Source organism: Leptonychotes weddellii, chromosome 5 (assembly GCF_054177405.1).
Source record: "Leptonychotes weddellii isolate Sample4059 chromosome 5, ASM5417740v2, whole genome shotgun sequence".
In the NCBI taxonomy this organism is placed as follows: domain Eukaryota; kingdom Metazoa; phylum Chordata; class Mammalia; order Carnivora; family Phocidae; genus Leptonychotes; species Leptonychotes weddellii.
In genome coordinates this window covers 3,239,646-3,252,544 of record NC_138373.1, presented here as the reverse complement: position 1 = coordinate 3,252,544, position 12,899 = coordinate 3,239,646, and the positions used below count along the sequence as shown (strand labels likewise).

At 52.1% G+C, this 12,899-nt stretch overlaps 2 long non-coding RNA genes across 5 annotated transcripts; one reads left to right on the top strand and one right to left on the bottom strand.

The window, feature by feature from the left end:
• The first annotated feature begins 795 nt into the window (after nucleotides 1–795).
• Nucleotides 796–6,063, top strand: LOC145721377 (uncharacterized). 4 transcript variants are annotated; one of them, XR_014145029.1, is made up of 4 exons: nucleotides 796–1,072; nucleotides 4,293–4,613; nucleotides 4,909–5,061; nucleotides 5,383–6,063. It is a non-coding gene; the product is annotated as an uncharacterized LOC145721377 (long non-coding RNA). The 4 variants fall into 4 exon arrangements; XR_014145028.1 differs by lacking the exon at nucleotides 796–1,072 and adding an exon at nucleotides 1,637–1,777 and having other exon boundaries at nucleotides 5,386–6,063; XR_014145026.1 differs by lacking the exon at nucleotides 796–1,072 and adding an exon at nucleotides 1,637–1,777.
• Nucleotides 6,064–6,328: 265 nt separating this feature from the next.
• Nucleotides 6,329–12,146, bottom strand: LOC145721378 (uncharacterized). Its single transcript, XR_014145030.1, has 3 exons — nucleotides 9,987–12,146; nucleotides 7,477–7,589; nucleotides 6,329–6,971 (listed from the first exon to the last, which is right to left on the bottom strand). It is a non-coding gene; the product is annotated as an uncharacterized LOC145721378 (long non-coding RNA).
• Between the last annotated feature and the right edge of the window lie 753 nt (nucleotides 12,147–12,899).

Genomic DNA, 12,899 nt, shown 5'->3' with positions numbered 1-12,899 from the left:
AGAAGTGGGGGAATGATACAGGCTGTTGACTCACTGGGGGTCCCCTTGGGGTGTGCCTAAGTGGAACCCAAGTGAAGAAACTGAACATTGACCACCAACCCAGAAGCCTAACTTACCCACCCCCATCTCCACTTAGAGGTAAGACCAGTGCCAAGCTGGAGCTGGCTCATGAGAACCAAGTGTTAAATTTTCAGGAATTCTGTGGGCCTGCTGTTAAACAGATATTATCAAAAATTAAATTATATAAATTTACAGTAAAATCAGCACTATTGACAACAAGGTCTCAAAACACATTACCTCCCAATTATCCTACCATGACCTATGCTCTTGAGGTTATTTACATCTATTGGATCCATATGCTGGAAATAGCATTCTCAACCCTGCACTTAGACACTCCACGTTGGTAGCCTGAAATTGGCCATCAGAGGAATATTTATATTGTGGGAATCTGAAAATTCCATAGTTCAGAGCTTGGAGGTTGAAAAGAGGGGTAGACAAAACAAAGAATATGCGACAGAGATTATACGTGTCTGGCAGAGCCTAAAATATTTGCCATCTGACCGAACCCCCAATCTAGACTTAAGAAAGTAATAGAGAAAATTAACAATGTAGTTAGACTTAAGTCTGTAGCCTTTATATTGTAAACGCCATAAAACCTTGAGGAAAAACTGTATTTGTAAACCACGATCGAATTTGGCAAAGGAGTTGCTCACATCATTGATGAAATTCTGAAGTCTTTCTGGCTTCATTTCTGTCTTACTTATTAACGTATCATCAACCAGGCTCATATCACAGACGACATTTACTGATAAGTTTGTTGGGGAAATAGTAGGTTGGCAGGCAACTCAATTTGCCAGATCGCGGGGAGACTTTGAACTGCAGCTTGGCCGGGGTACAAGAGCCCAGCGAAAGCGAGCAAAAGCCTTCTCCGCGCACCAGTGGGCTCTAAGAGATTCAGGAGCAAGGCTGCTGTTCATCATTCCTTCTAGTCGGTGTGCTGCCCATGCTTGCTGTCGGCGACACTCAGACTAAACTTATGCACCCATAGGGTCCCGTCGGCCTGATCTTGGGGGTGAGTACTCCCTGGCTCTCCCCGACACCTTAACCAGGTTTAGAGTCGCCTCTTTCCCGCACGTGGCCCAGGCGCCTTAGAGCCCCGAGCAGCGACCGGCACACAGTAGGCATTTGGCAGAGGTTGCTGAAGTGGGCGAACTTCGGAGGAATACTGATTTTAACAGGGCCACCGGCAGCGGCAAGGCCATTGGGAGCCTTTATGAGAAAAATGGCAAAAAGGAAAAAAAAAAAAAAGTCGGGGGACGTTTGCTTTCACATCTCGGTAAGGCTCCTCACGTCGTTTTGCGTCCATGTGGTACAAAATCAAAGGCGGGGGGCGGGGGCGGCACAGCCCAGGGCTCAGCGTGCGCCCGGCAGGCGACGGGAGAAGCCGCACACGCCACTCCGCACTCCCGGTCACCGGCCCGCTCCCACGAACCGCGCACGGGGCAGCCCGCGAGCCCCCGCAGGGCCGCCGCACGAGAACACAAACTCGGGCCGGGCGGACGGCGGCGCGACCGAGCGCTCCGCCTCCGGTGCTACGTGGGCGCAGGAGGCCCCGCCCCCGCCTGCCGCGGGGCCCCAGGGCCTCCCTGGCAGGACGCGTGTGACCTTGGGCGCGTCGGCTCCGCCCCACCACCTCGCCGGGACCCCGGGAGCAGCGGACTCGCAGTTGTCGCGAGGACGTAACCGACCCACGCCCCGCTCGCGCGCAGACCGGAAGGTGCGTCGTGACGCGTTGTGCGCAGGCGCGACGTGCAGTGAAGCGCCCGGGGCCGCCGCCAGGGGGCGCTGCGGGCCTCTGGCGCCGTGGGGGGAAGGGAGGCGCAGCGCTGGGACCGGACCACGTGCGCACCACGTGGCGCGCCCGGCAGCCCCCGACGGAGATAAGGCGGCCCAGCCGGCCACACCGTGTAACCAGCAGCCGGGGACGGCGAAGGGATCAAACTCCCCGGTGGCATCCCTGCTGACCTCTAGCCTCTGACCCCACTACCTTTAGAGTTACCCCTCACTGGTGGCCGTGTGGTGTGTTTATAAACAGAGCTGCCGGCGGGGCCCAAACCCCGGATGGCGGATTGACTCCCGGGGAGCGGAGCCTCCCGCGCATGCGCCCCGCGCCTTCCGCGCGGCTCTTCCTGCGCAAGCGCACTGGCGGCCGGGGCGCGTCTCTGCCCGGGGCGGGGACGTGTGTCCGGGAGGGGGAGGGCGGCGGCCGGGAAGAGCTGGGTTCCGCGGCTGCAGCGTTGCCAGGCCCTGCCCCGTCCTTCCTGGGCTGCATCCCACGGCAGGCCGCCAGGGTGCCCTGAGCCGGGGCCTCGCCTGTGAAGGGGCCACCGTTGGCAGGTCGGGCAGGTGAGCTCTGGACCTGCCCCGGCTGCCCTCCCTGGCCCACGTGGCCGCCCCAGAGAGCCTTTAAACACAGCAGCCCCGCGCCCCCATGCATTTTGAACAAAATGTGGTGTTTACACGCAGTGGGATGCTGCTCAGCCTTGGAAAGCAAGGAAGGAAATTCTGTTACGTGTATTTCATCATAATAAAAAAGGACAGTTCTGACCCAAGCTAAGGGATAGGTGAACCTAGGGGACATAAGGCTGAGTGACAGAAGCCAGAGACGGAAGGACGACTACTGCAGGAGTCCACGAACATAGGCACGTTCATTTGGAATAGAGGTGCCCAGGGGGTGGGAATTCTTTGATGGGGACGGAGTCTCAGTTTGGGAAGATGAAAAAGTTCTGGAGACGCATGGTGGTGGCAGTGGCTTCGTGCCCTGAACCCGGCACTGAAGAATGGTTAAAATGGCAAATGGTGTGTGGTGTATGTTTTACTACATCCTCCCCACTCAACATCACCCCCAGTTCTGCCCAACGATATCCTTTCTGTGTTCTACTCCACCTGTCTCATCCCTGCTCACATCATCCCAAACCCCTCCAGCCTCAACTAGCCGCTTTTCTTACCTAGAACACACCATCCCCACTGCTCCTTGCCGTTCCCTCTGCACACAGCTGTTTCCTTCTCGTGGATTCATTCATTCAACAGACACAGATCCATGCTTATTTTCTGCTAGACATTATGCAAGACCAGGGGATGCACAGGTGATCGCAACAGGAAAAGACTCTCCTGGGCTTTATATTCTGGCAGAGGGCATAGTCAATAAACACCAGCAGCAAAATGTCAGTTGGTGGAAGTGCTGGAAGAACCATAAGGCTGCTGGGGACCCGGGATCTAAGCTAGATTGGGTGCGCCTGAGGGACTCTCTGAGTGCTGGTGGCTTGAGCTGAGACCTGCAAGATAAGGAGATTTCCATGGAAGATTGGGGGTGGGGTGGAGGATGGAAAGGAGGATTTTTCGGGAGAGAGAGGACAGCTAGTGCAAAAAGCCCTGAGGACAGAACCATTTTGGTGTGTCTGAGGAGCAGGACGAGACCAGGCAGTAGGAGCTTGTGAGTGAGGGAGAGGTTTAAGAAATAAGGGCAGAGGGGCACCTGGGTGGCTCATTCGTTTAGCGTCTGCCTTTGGCTCAGGTCATGATCCCAGAGTCCTGGGATTGAGCTCCGCATCGGGCTCCCTGCTCCGCGGGAAGCCTGCTTCTCCCTCTCCCACTCCCCCTGCTTGTGTTCCCTCTCTCACTGTGTCTCTCTGTCAAATAAATAAATAAAATCTTAAAAAAAAAAAAGAAACGAAGGCAGAGAGGTGGGTGCTCCTGTTACGATAACTACAGGAAGTATCCTTAGACTTGCTGGTGTAAAGCAATCATTTTGTTGGCCCGCAGTTTGGTAGGGCTCAGCTAGGCGGTTCTCACCCGGGGTCTCACGTGGGTACCATCTGGTGTGGGTTGGAGTGCAGGCATCTGAAGGCTGGAGGGGGCTGGCTGCCCCCGGCGGCTGGTTCGTGTGGCTGGCAGCTGGGAGCTCAGGGAGGGCTGCCTTGGGCGTGCCCACCTGTGGCTCCTTCAGCTCCGTGGCCTCAGGGTAGCCAGACTTCTCATGTGGACAGGCTGCCTGCCAAGAGAACCAGGCAGAAACCACATGGCCTTCTAGGACGTAGCCTCAAAAGTCACGTAGTCTCGCTTCCGTCGTACTTTGTTGGGTGGAGCAATCCGAAACCTGCCCAGATTCAAGGACAGGGGACACGATCCACTTCTGGGTGGGCTGGAGGGGTGGGGAGGGAGTGTCTATGATTTTTGGAGCCATGTTTTAAAATCACTACAGGTGATCTTAGTTTTTTTTTTTTTTTTTACAGATGGAGAACATGATGTGTAAGGTGAAGTGATGGGGCCAAGGTGGCAGAGCAGAGTGGGACCTGGAGCTGGGTCCTCTCTCCCGCATCCATCCCACAGCCTCTGCTCCGGCCACACGGAAGGGGGCTTCAGGGTCCGAGTCTGCAGGACCTAGTTTTGGCTGAGATGTCTCCCCGGAGAACGATCCCCTCCTGAAGTCGCACGCAGCCTGTCTGTTTCGTGATTCTGTCTCATTGGCTTCAGAGCCTCATTTGATGGTTTACTGTGCCTTGCCCACTTCCGAGAGCCGCACCCAGGCCGGCCTAACCCACCGGAAGCGCTCGGTAAGTCCTGTGGAAGGAGTCGGTGGATTCAACGCCGGGTTCACGCAAGCTTGCCATGGGCTGAAGAGGTGGTACGTGCCAGACTTTAGTCAGCTGTGAAGTCCCACTGGTACCTGGTGAGGAGTCCTTATTAAAATGTGTGTTTAATCACAGCTCATCTCTTAGAGGACAGGTGGGGACAGGCTGGCCACACCCTTTGGTAGCATGTCCTTCCTTAATGGCACCAGCAGTGGAGTTTAGAATGAAGAGCACACAGCAGGGTGCTCACAAGTGGTCTCTCGCTGCTGGCCGACAGGGTGGGGAAGCCCAGCTGGGCGTGGACCCTGAGGATCTGCCAGGAAGACACCCCCAGCCTCCGTACTTCATGTGATCCGTCCCCCTGACAGCGGAGCGTTGCAGCTTCTGGAGTCCCAGACGCAGCTCGTCCTGAGGGTGCCTTGAGGATCTCGTAAGACGTGGGGAGGGGGTTGGGTGGGCACGTGTAGCCATGGGATCCCAGACGTGGGGACAGTTCTCCTGCAGCAGGAGCGATTAGGCCATTAAAGCCTCTTGTCCCACGAAGCAAGAGTAAGGCGAGGCATCTTCACAGAAGGACCTATTTTTAAAAACAGCTTTCTCTTCCCACCAAATTGTAATTTGTTCAGAATTTTAAAACTCTAGTTTTGGCTAAGCTTCCTCCTGCTCCTTCCCAATCCTCCAAATTTGGAGAAAATCTGTATCAATATCTGTATCTACATATATTTTTCTCCCCCCCCCTCCCCGCCCCGAGCAGGGAGCCCGATGCAGGACTCGATCCTGGGACTCCAGGATTATGACCTGAGCCAAAGGCAGTCGCCCAACCAACTGCGCTACCCAGGCGCCCCTATGTGTATCTTTCAACATTGATATTCTCTGTATATCTATCCCTGGAATATTGTCCTTTCTTCCTCCTTTTTTTCTGGTTTTAGACATAAAAAGTCTGTTACACACACACACACACACACACACCAGGTACTAAGGAACTTACTGATCCAGGTTCCTGTACTTTGCATCATCACTGCTGAGGACTTTGCAGTAGGGAAGAGAATTTGGTCCCTGGCCACGGAGAGCGAGCATCTCACCCTGTTAGAGAACTGGGCTAAAGCAGTGATACGCAGAGTGGGGCTGCGGACCTCTCCTGGCCTGCCAACTGTGTACATGTCTGTGACCAGAAAGTATACAGAAATACACGTTTAGGAACTTCTTTAGGAATTTGACATTTTAATGACATCCGAGAGTAGATCCCGTGGACTTGTCATCTGTTTTACAAAACACACTGGGAAGAGGCCCAAAGCCTGGTCCTTCACTGCACATAGCTTGGGAAAGACTAGAAGAAGGAACTCACCTAAAACTTTTGGGCATGCCATGAGCCATACCTAGAAACCCAAGACAACAACTGGAAAATTACCATACGATGGATGCATTTTTTTTTTTTAAAAATCAGTAATATTCTTATATACAAGTAGCAGCTCCTCAGAAAGTACAATGGAAGAAAAGATCCCTTTTACCATACAAAATAAAGGGGGAGACACCCAGGAATAAACTAAAAAAAAAAATGTGCAAAGTCTGTATGAATGATTTTCTCTCTTTGAGAACTGGAAGACACCAGAAATTTTCTTGACAAAATCAAGGTTATGAAGGACCCCGACTCACTTCAGAGTAGGCCTAGAGGACATCCAAGCGAGCCGCGGTGCGGTTCTGGGAGCTCATGGCTTCTTGCAGAGATGTACGAACACACGCACGTCTGTCTCCTCGGACCTGCCTATTCTAGATACTTCTGTAAATGGAATCATACAGTATTCTTTGTGTCTGACTGGCTCCTTTCACTGAACATCACGTTTTCAGGGCTCATCCATGTTCTGGCGTGAGTCAACACGTCATCCCTCTTTGTAGCTGAATAGTATTCTATTGTATGGATAGACCACATTTTGCTTAATGTGCATCTGCTGATGAACACTTGGGCTGTGTCTTCCTTTTGGCTCTTAAGAATAATGCTGCTGTGAACATGTACCTACAAGTATTTGAGGCCCTGTGTGCAATTCTTCCGAGTATACAGCTGGGACTGCCAACTGCTGGGTCATACGGAAATTCCATTTCAACTTTCTGAGAAACTGCCAGGCTGTTTTGCATAGTGGCCACACCTTTCTACATTTCCAACGGCAATGTACGGAGGGTTCCAGTTTCTGGACATCCTTGCTAGCACTTGCTAGTTTCCATTTTAAAAAATATCCATCTTTGTAGATGCGAGGTGGTATCTCACTGTATTTTGATTTGCATTTCCCTAATGATTAATGATGTTGAGTATCTTTTCATGTGCTGGTTGGACATTTATATGTCTTCCTTGGAGAAAACAAATGCCAATAAATATTAAGAAAAAAATTAGTAAAATTGAATAGAAGATATTTTGTTTTTTTTAAATGACAGCTCAACAAACATAATTCAACATGTATTACAGAAAACCTTATAAACAATATCAAAAGATAACAGGAACCTAGATAAATATTGGTTAACAGACAAGATAGACAAAGAAGGGCCTAAAATTTACAATACCCCAGCAATGGTGAACATATCTAGAACCCAGAACATGACCTTATTTTAAAATAAAATATTGAGAAAATATTCTAATATAAAGCAAAGCCTTCAAACTTTGCTTTATGTTGGAATAACAGGAGAAGTTTCGCAAGTGCCCTGATAGGCGGGTTGCACCCAATAGAGATTAAATTAGGGTCTCTAGGAATTCCCACATCAGTATTTTTTTAAAGCCCTGATGGTTTGTTTCAACATGTGGATGGGCTCAAGGGCCACATTCTAGAACAGAGCATCTCACACTGTGTCTGTGACTCACCCGGGGGACTGGTTCAAATGCAGATTCTGATCCAGGAAGTCTGGGGTGGGGCCCAGACTCTGTTTTTAACGAGATCCCGAGATCCCAGTGATGCGGGTGCTGCCAAAACGGGGCTGCATTTTTTTTTTTTTAAGATTTTATTTATTTATTTGACAGAGACACAGCGAGAGAGGGAACACAAACAGGGGGAGTGGGAGAGGGAGAAGCAGGCCTCCTGCTGAGCAGGGAGCCCAATGTGGGGCTCTATCCCAGGACCCTGGGATCATGATCTGAGCCGAAGGCAGACGCTTAACGACTGAGCCACCCAGGCGCCCCGGGGCTGCATTTTGAGTAGCGAAAATCTTCCAGGTGATGTGGAGGCGGATGCTGCTGGTCCTGGGACCGCATTTTGAATATCGAGGATCCACAGTAGCATAAGACCAACAGCATCTGGGGTTTGCTAGAAATACACACTCTCAGGCTCCACCCCAGTCCACTGCCTGGGAAGCGGCATTTGACAAGGTCTAGGGTACTACTCCCTGTCTTGGCCCTGTGGTCTCACCAGCTCATAGTGGAGGGGATGGGCGGTGGATGTTGGGGCTTCTGGCTTCTGTCCCTGTAGCTTTGAACAACTGCTCACCCCCCAAAGAGAGTGTAATGATGAGTGAATGTTTCTCAAGTGCCCCGACCTTTCTTGGATTGAAAGCCCCTATTAGGAGGGTGATTTTGTGTTTGCTGGCCAAGTCCGCCGCGCCTTTGATGGTCCTGGAGATGGCAGTGCAGGCTGGGGATTGAACGAGGCCGCAGCTGCAAACCGCATTGGCTCCTCCCTGACGGTGATCGCCAGAACTGGCCTGCGCCCCGGTTTCCTGGCCACGTGGGGAGTGTGAGGCAAGCACCCCTCCCTGAGCCATCCTCCTGCAGGACAGTTGGGGTGGACTCGGGCAGGAGGGTCGTGTTGATCGGCCAGAACGGGGGAGCATTCAATATGCGACCTGCAATAATTAATGGATTGCCTACTGTGTGACAAGCAGCCTGCTAAGTGCTGGGGACATAGATCCAAGGCAAAGAAAACAGTGAGCAAGCCTCACCCATATCCCTGTAAACTATGAGTAAGTGCTCAGAGGAGAGCTTCCTGGTGCTCAGGGGCAGATCGAAGAGGGCTGTGACCTCATCTGGGAGGCGAGATCTAAGGGATAGATAGGAGCTCTGGAGAGGAGAGCGGGTGGGCAGGAAGCACACGCAGTGATTTGGAGACAAACCCTCTCCGCGTCTGTACAGACTTCCCTACAGTTTCCCCTTATCACTGGTTCAAACTAGTCTTAGCTGATCAAAGCTAGATTTCTGGAACTTTGTGTCACTCAGAACGCACATAAGCTCTTCTGCAGCAATGGCCCCGACTTTTGAGGAAATAGCCACCCCCAAAATAATAAGCAAGTGTCCCCGGGGTGTGCACCACGTGGGAGATGTGGCCCGAGGTCATGTGGAGAAGCAACAGCCCAGCTCTTGTCTGCAAAGAATCACTGATTTTATTGAAAAGATTGGAAACCACGCAGGAGAAGAAAAAGAACAGGCCCATGTGATTTAGGAACGGGTGCTAGAGGTGGTGGAAAGAGGGGAGGGTGCTGGGGAGGAATGGGGGTGGTCCAGGCGGGTGAGGGGTGGGGGGGCAGGTGAGGGCAGCGTGGACCAGAGTCCTGAGGCGGGTTGGGCAGCTGATGCTGGGAGCAGGGAGCAGAGAGCCGGGGCTCCCCGGCTCACCGACCCCCACTACCCCGAGGGACAAGACAGGGCCTGCCTTGCTAAAATTCCCGAAGCATCCAGCTTTATCTTAAAAATGCTCATGCATTTTGCATTCTAATCCATGACAGAGGCGTGTTTAGCATAAAAATAATATTTTGAATTAACTAGCTAAATTATTAGAATTTTCTTAACACTTCAAGACAAACTGAGGTTGGGGAGGGCAGACCTTTCACTGCCCCACTCCTCGGCTGGACGGATGGGCGGGGCAGAGCTACTTCCCTGGGTGCATCGAGGCCTGATGGCCTGGGTTCAAATCCCGCATGACCTTCCCATGTGACCTGGTGGGTCGGTGCATGGGCTCCCTGGAAGGGGATGAGTCACAGGACCCACCTCTCAGGGTTGGGTGAGTAATAAATGGGTGAATACACAGAACATCCCTAGCACAGCACATAGCCAACTGTTGATCAATGTTCGATATTATGATCCTACGTTAGTAAGTGGTAGATGTTATGGTTATCAGCATCATTGACAGGTCATGGGGGTCTTGAATGGTTCACACTTCAAGAAGTGTGTCCAGGTCTGGGGTGAGCAGTTGAGGTCCTGAGTTCAACTGTTGTGAATTTGGGGGCCGGCGGGGGTGAAGGGGCAGGTCTGAGGCATGAGGATCTGGCTGCCATTGGCCCTTGGGGAAATGTTGAGGGGAAGCCATAACACACCACCAAGTTCACCAGCTGGAAAGACGAGGGAGGGGCCCCGGTGAAGGAGGCCGGGAGTGGCCGCTTGCTCACCTGCCGTGGAGATCATTTTGGGCATTGTGAGGTCAGCCGTCCACTGGGGATGGATGGATGCCTGTGTCTCTCTGAGATTCATCTGCTGAACCCGGCCCCTCAGCGTGGCTGCATCTGGACATGGGGCCTCCGAGGAAGTCACTGAAGTTCACTGAGGGTGGGCCCTGATCCCGTATGATGAGTGTCCTTATTAGAGAGCTTCTCTCTGTCACGTAAGGTCCATGGCAAGGAGCTGGCCGTCTGCAGGCCAGGGCGGAAGCTCTCTCCAGAAACAGGCTCTGCCGGACCTGACCTCGGGCTTCCAGCCGCCGAAACTGTGTAGAAGATAGATTTCTGTGGTTTAAGCCACCTGGTCTGTGGCGCTTTCTTACAGCAGCTGGGGCAGAATCACACACCATTCAGAGCATAGCTGGTGCAGGGAAGGGACCATCCTTTATTAGATACCTACTGTGTGCCATGCTTGAAAGGCTCTGCACAGATGATTTTTTTTTTAAGCTCAGAGAGGTGTGTTCTGACCCAGCTCCCCTTTTCCCCAGGTCTCTCCCTCTCTGTCATTATTTGCCCATTTTAATCGTCTGTTTGTGGCCCCTCTGCCGGATACCCAGCCTGTCACAGAGTACTTGGCTCGAACAGATGGCGGATCCGGGCACTTGAAGGACACAACGGTCCTTACTGAACCCTCAAAACAATGAGGGAGGTGTTGTCTGCCTTCTCCGGATGCAGTACCTGAGGCTGAGGGAGGGCAGGAGTGAGCACCTTGTCTCCAGTGCACACATTTGGATGCTGGTGGCTGCAGATGGCTGCAAAGACCCTGCGCCTCCCACAGGAGGTGGGTGCCTCCCTTCAGATGGTGGACGCACCTGCAGACATGTTGAGTGCACTGCGGTGGCCGGTGGGGCGGGCGGCTCTGGGGGACGCTCGGTTTGGAAAGGACGTCACTGTGCCCTTCATCCGGGACTTCACGTTCATGGAGGGTGGTCACGGGGGCTGCTCCCACCACCAAGGGTCTCCCATTTCTTTTTTCAGATTGCTTAAGTTCTTCTTTATCCTGAGCTGGTATCTATTTCCCTAGTTTTTTTTTTTTTTTACGAAAAATGATAAACAGGACAGAGCCATGAGAACTGTGGGTCTCAAGACCTTTCTCTTGCTTGACATCAACCCATTAATCAAACCTTTGCGTTTGGTCCTTTGGCCTCTTCTGAATCTGTCCCGCTTGACTCACCTCAGCTGGTATTTGTCGAGCCCACCCATGGGAGCCTCCTGAGGACCTCTGCTAACTGTCTGGCCAACCCCAGACACACCGTCTCTTTCGTCTCTCCTCCCAGGAAGGGAGATGAGCTTCCTCCAGTATGAATGGTCTCTATGGATCCAGGTGGCCCCCTAAGGACCATCCGCTTGCCCCTTCTTGTCCTAGGGTTTACAAGACTTCAGCATTTTTGCCCAGCCAGACGTCGGGTTCCGCGGCTTCTAGAATCTGTCTTCCGTGGCCTTTTTGCAAAGAGGGACAGATGTTATCTCTCCTCTCCTGGTACTGTCCCGCTCCTCGGGGCTCTCTGAGGATGGGGGCTACATCTGTCCCGGTCACTGTCCTGTGTGTCGCAGTGCCCCCAGAGCCTGGCAGAGAGGACGTGCTCAGTAACCGTGTCGATCTGCCCAGAACTGAACTGACGCCAGTTCTGCCATCCCGTCTGTGATCCTCCCGATGTCCCGGATCCCTGCCTGGCTCCTGTGTCAGCACTCCTTCAACACAGCATATTCTCTTTTGTAACTATAAACGTCACACATGCCCGCTAAGGATCCTAAAAGCCACCAAGCAAAAGGCAGCCCATACTTCAGTGCTCAAGGTAATGACTGCCAAAGTTTTCTTCTGGAGTTTTCGACTCGGATTTCCAGCTCCCTGTAGAGGAGTTCTGCTGGGGTGTCTCTAACACATCTTAAACCCTACCTGACCCTAATCAACCTCATCATCTTCCCCTTCACACTGCTCCCGAGTTCCCAAGATTGGTTAATAGCATCGCTATTCACCAGATCACCCAAGACAGAAATCTTGCATTATCTTCCATTTGACCCCCCTGGACGTCCAATTATTCATCAAGACTTGCCCAATCTTGCTCCCTGGAATGTGGTTTCTCATCATTACCACAGCTTCCCTGGACTCTAAAACAGCCCCTTATCGTGGCTCATCCGAATTACTGCAACCACATTCTTACTGGTCTCCTGACCTTTAACCTCTCCCGCTGGGGCAATCTAATCTCTACCCTCCTGCTGAGATAAGACCGTATTCTATCCCTCTGCTCAAAAACCTTCAGGGACACTCCATTTTCCACAGGAAAATCCAGCATGACATTCAGAACTCCCTGTCCTTTGGTCCAAGTCTCGGTCTTCATCCTTATCCTCTACTCAAGGGTCACCTCCTCCAGGAAGCCTTCTCTAATCTTGAGGGTCAAAATTAACAAGCCCATTTCTCTGTTCTCCTGTGGTGCTTTTGCCAGGTACCTTCAACAGGTCTTACCAATCACTTTATGGCTTGTCGCTTATATCTCTTGCTCCCTCTCTGGACGGAGGACTTGTCAACACCAGGGACCCCTTCACTCATCTTTGTGCGGCCCGAGAGAATCACAGCATTGTTCAGGTTGATTTCAGCACAGGATTCACCTGGGCAGAGAAACCTGAACACGTAAAGCACAGACACGCCATCTGAGATTCACCTCACTTCCCTGGAACTTCGGTTTTCTCTTTTAAAAAGTTTTAAGTGAAAGTTTTAGATTACTTTGTCTTTTGAACATCTAATTTTTATCTCTTTAAAAGTTAAGAAAAGGTGTATTTCCCAGGTACCCATTCCCTCTCATTTTGCTTGAGGAATCACCTGTCTCTTTCCCACTGGAGACAGTTCAGTGGCGGTGGGTGGGGTTT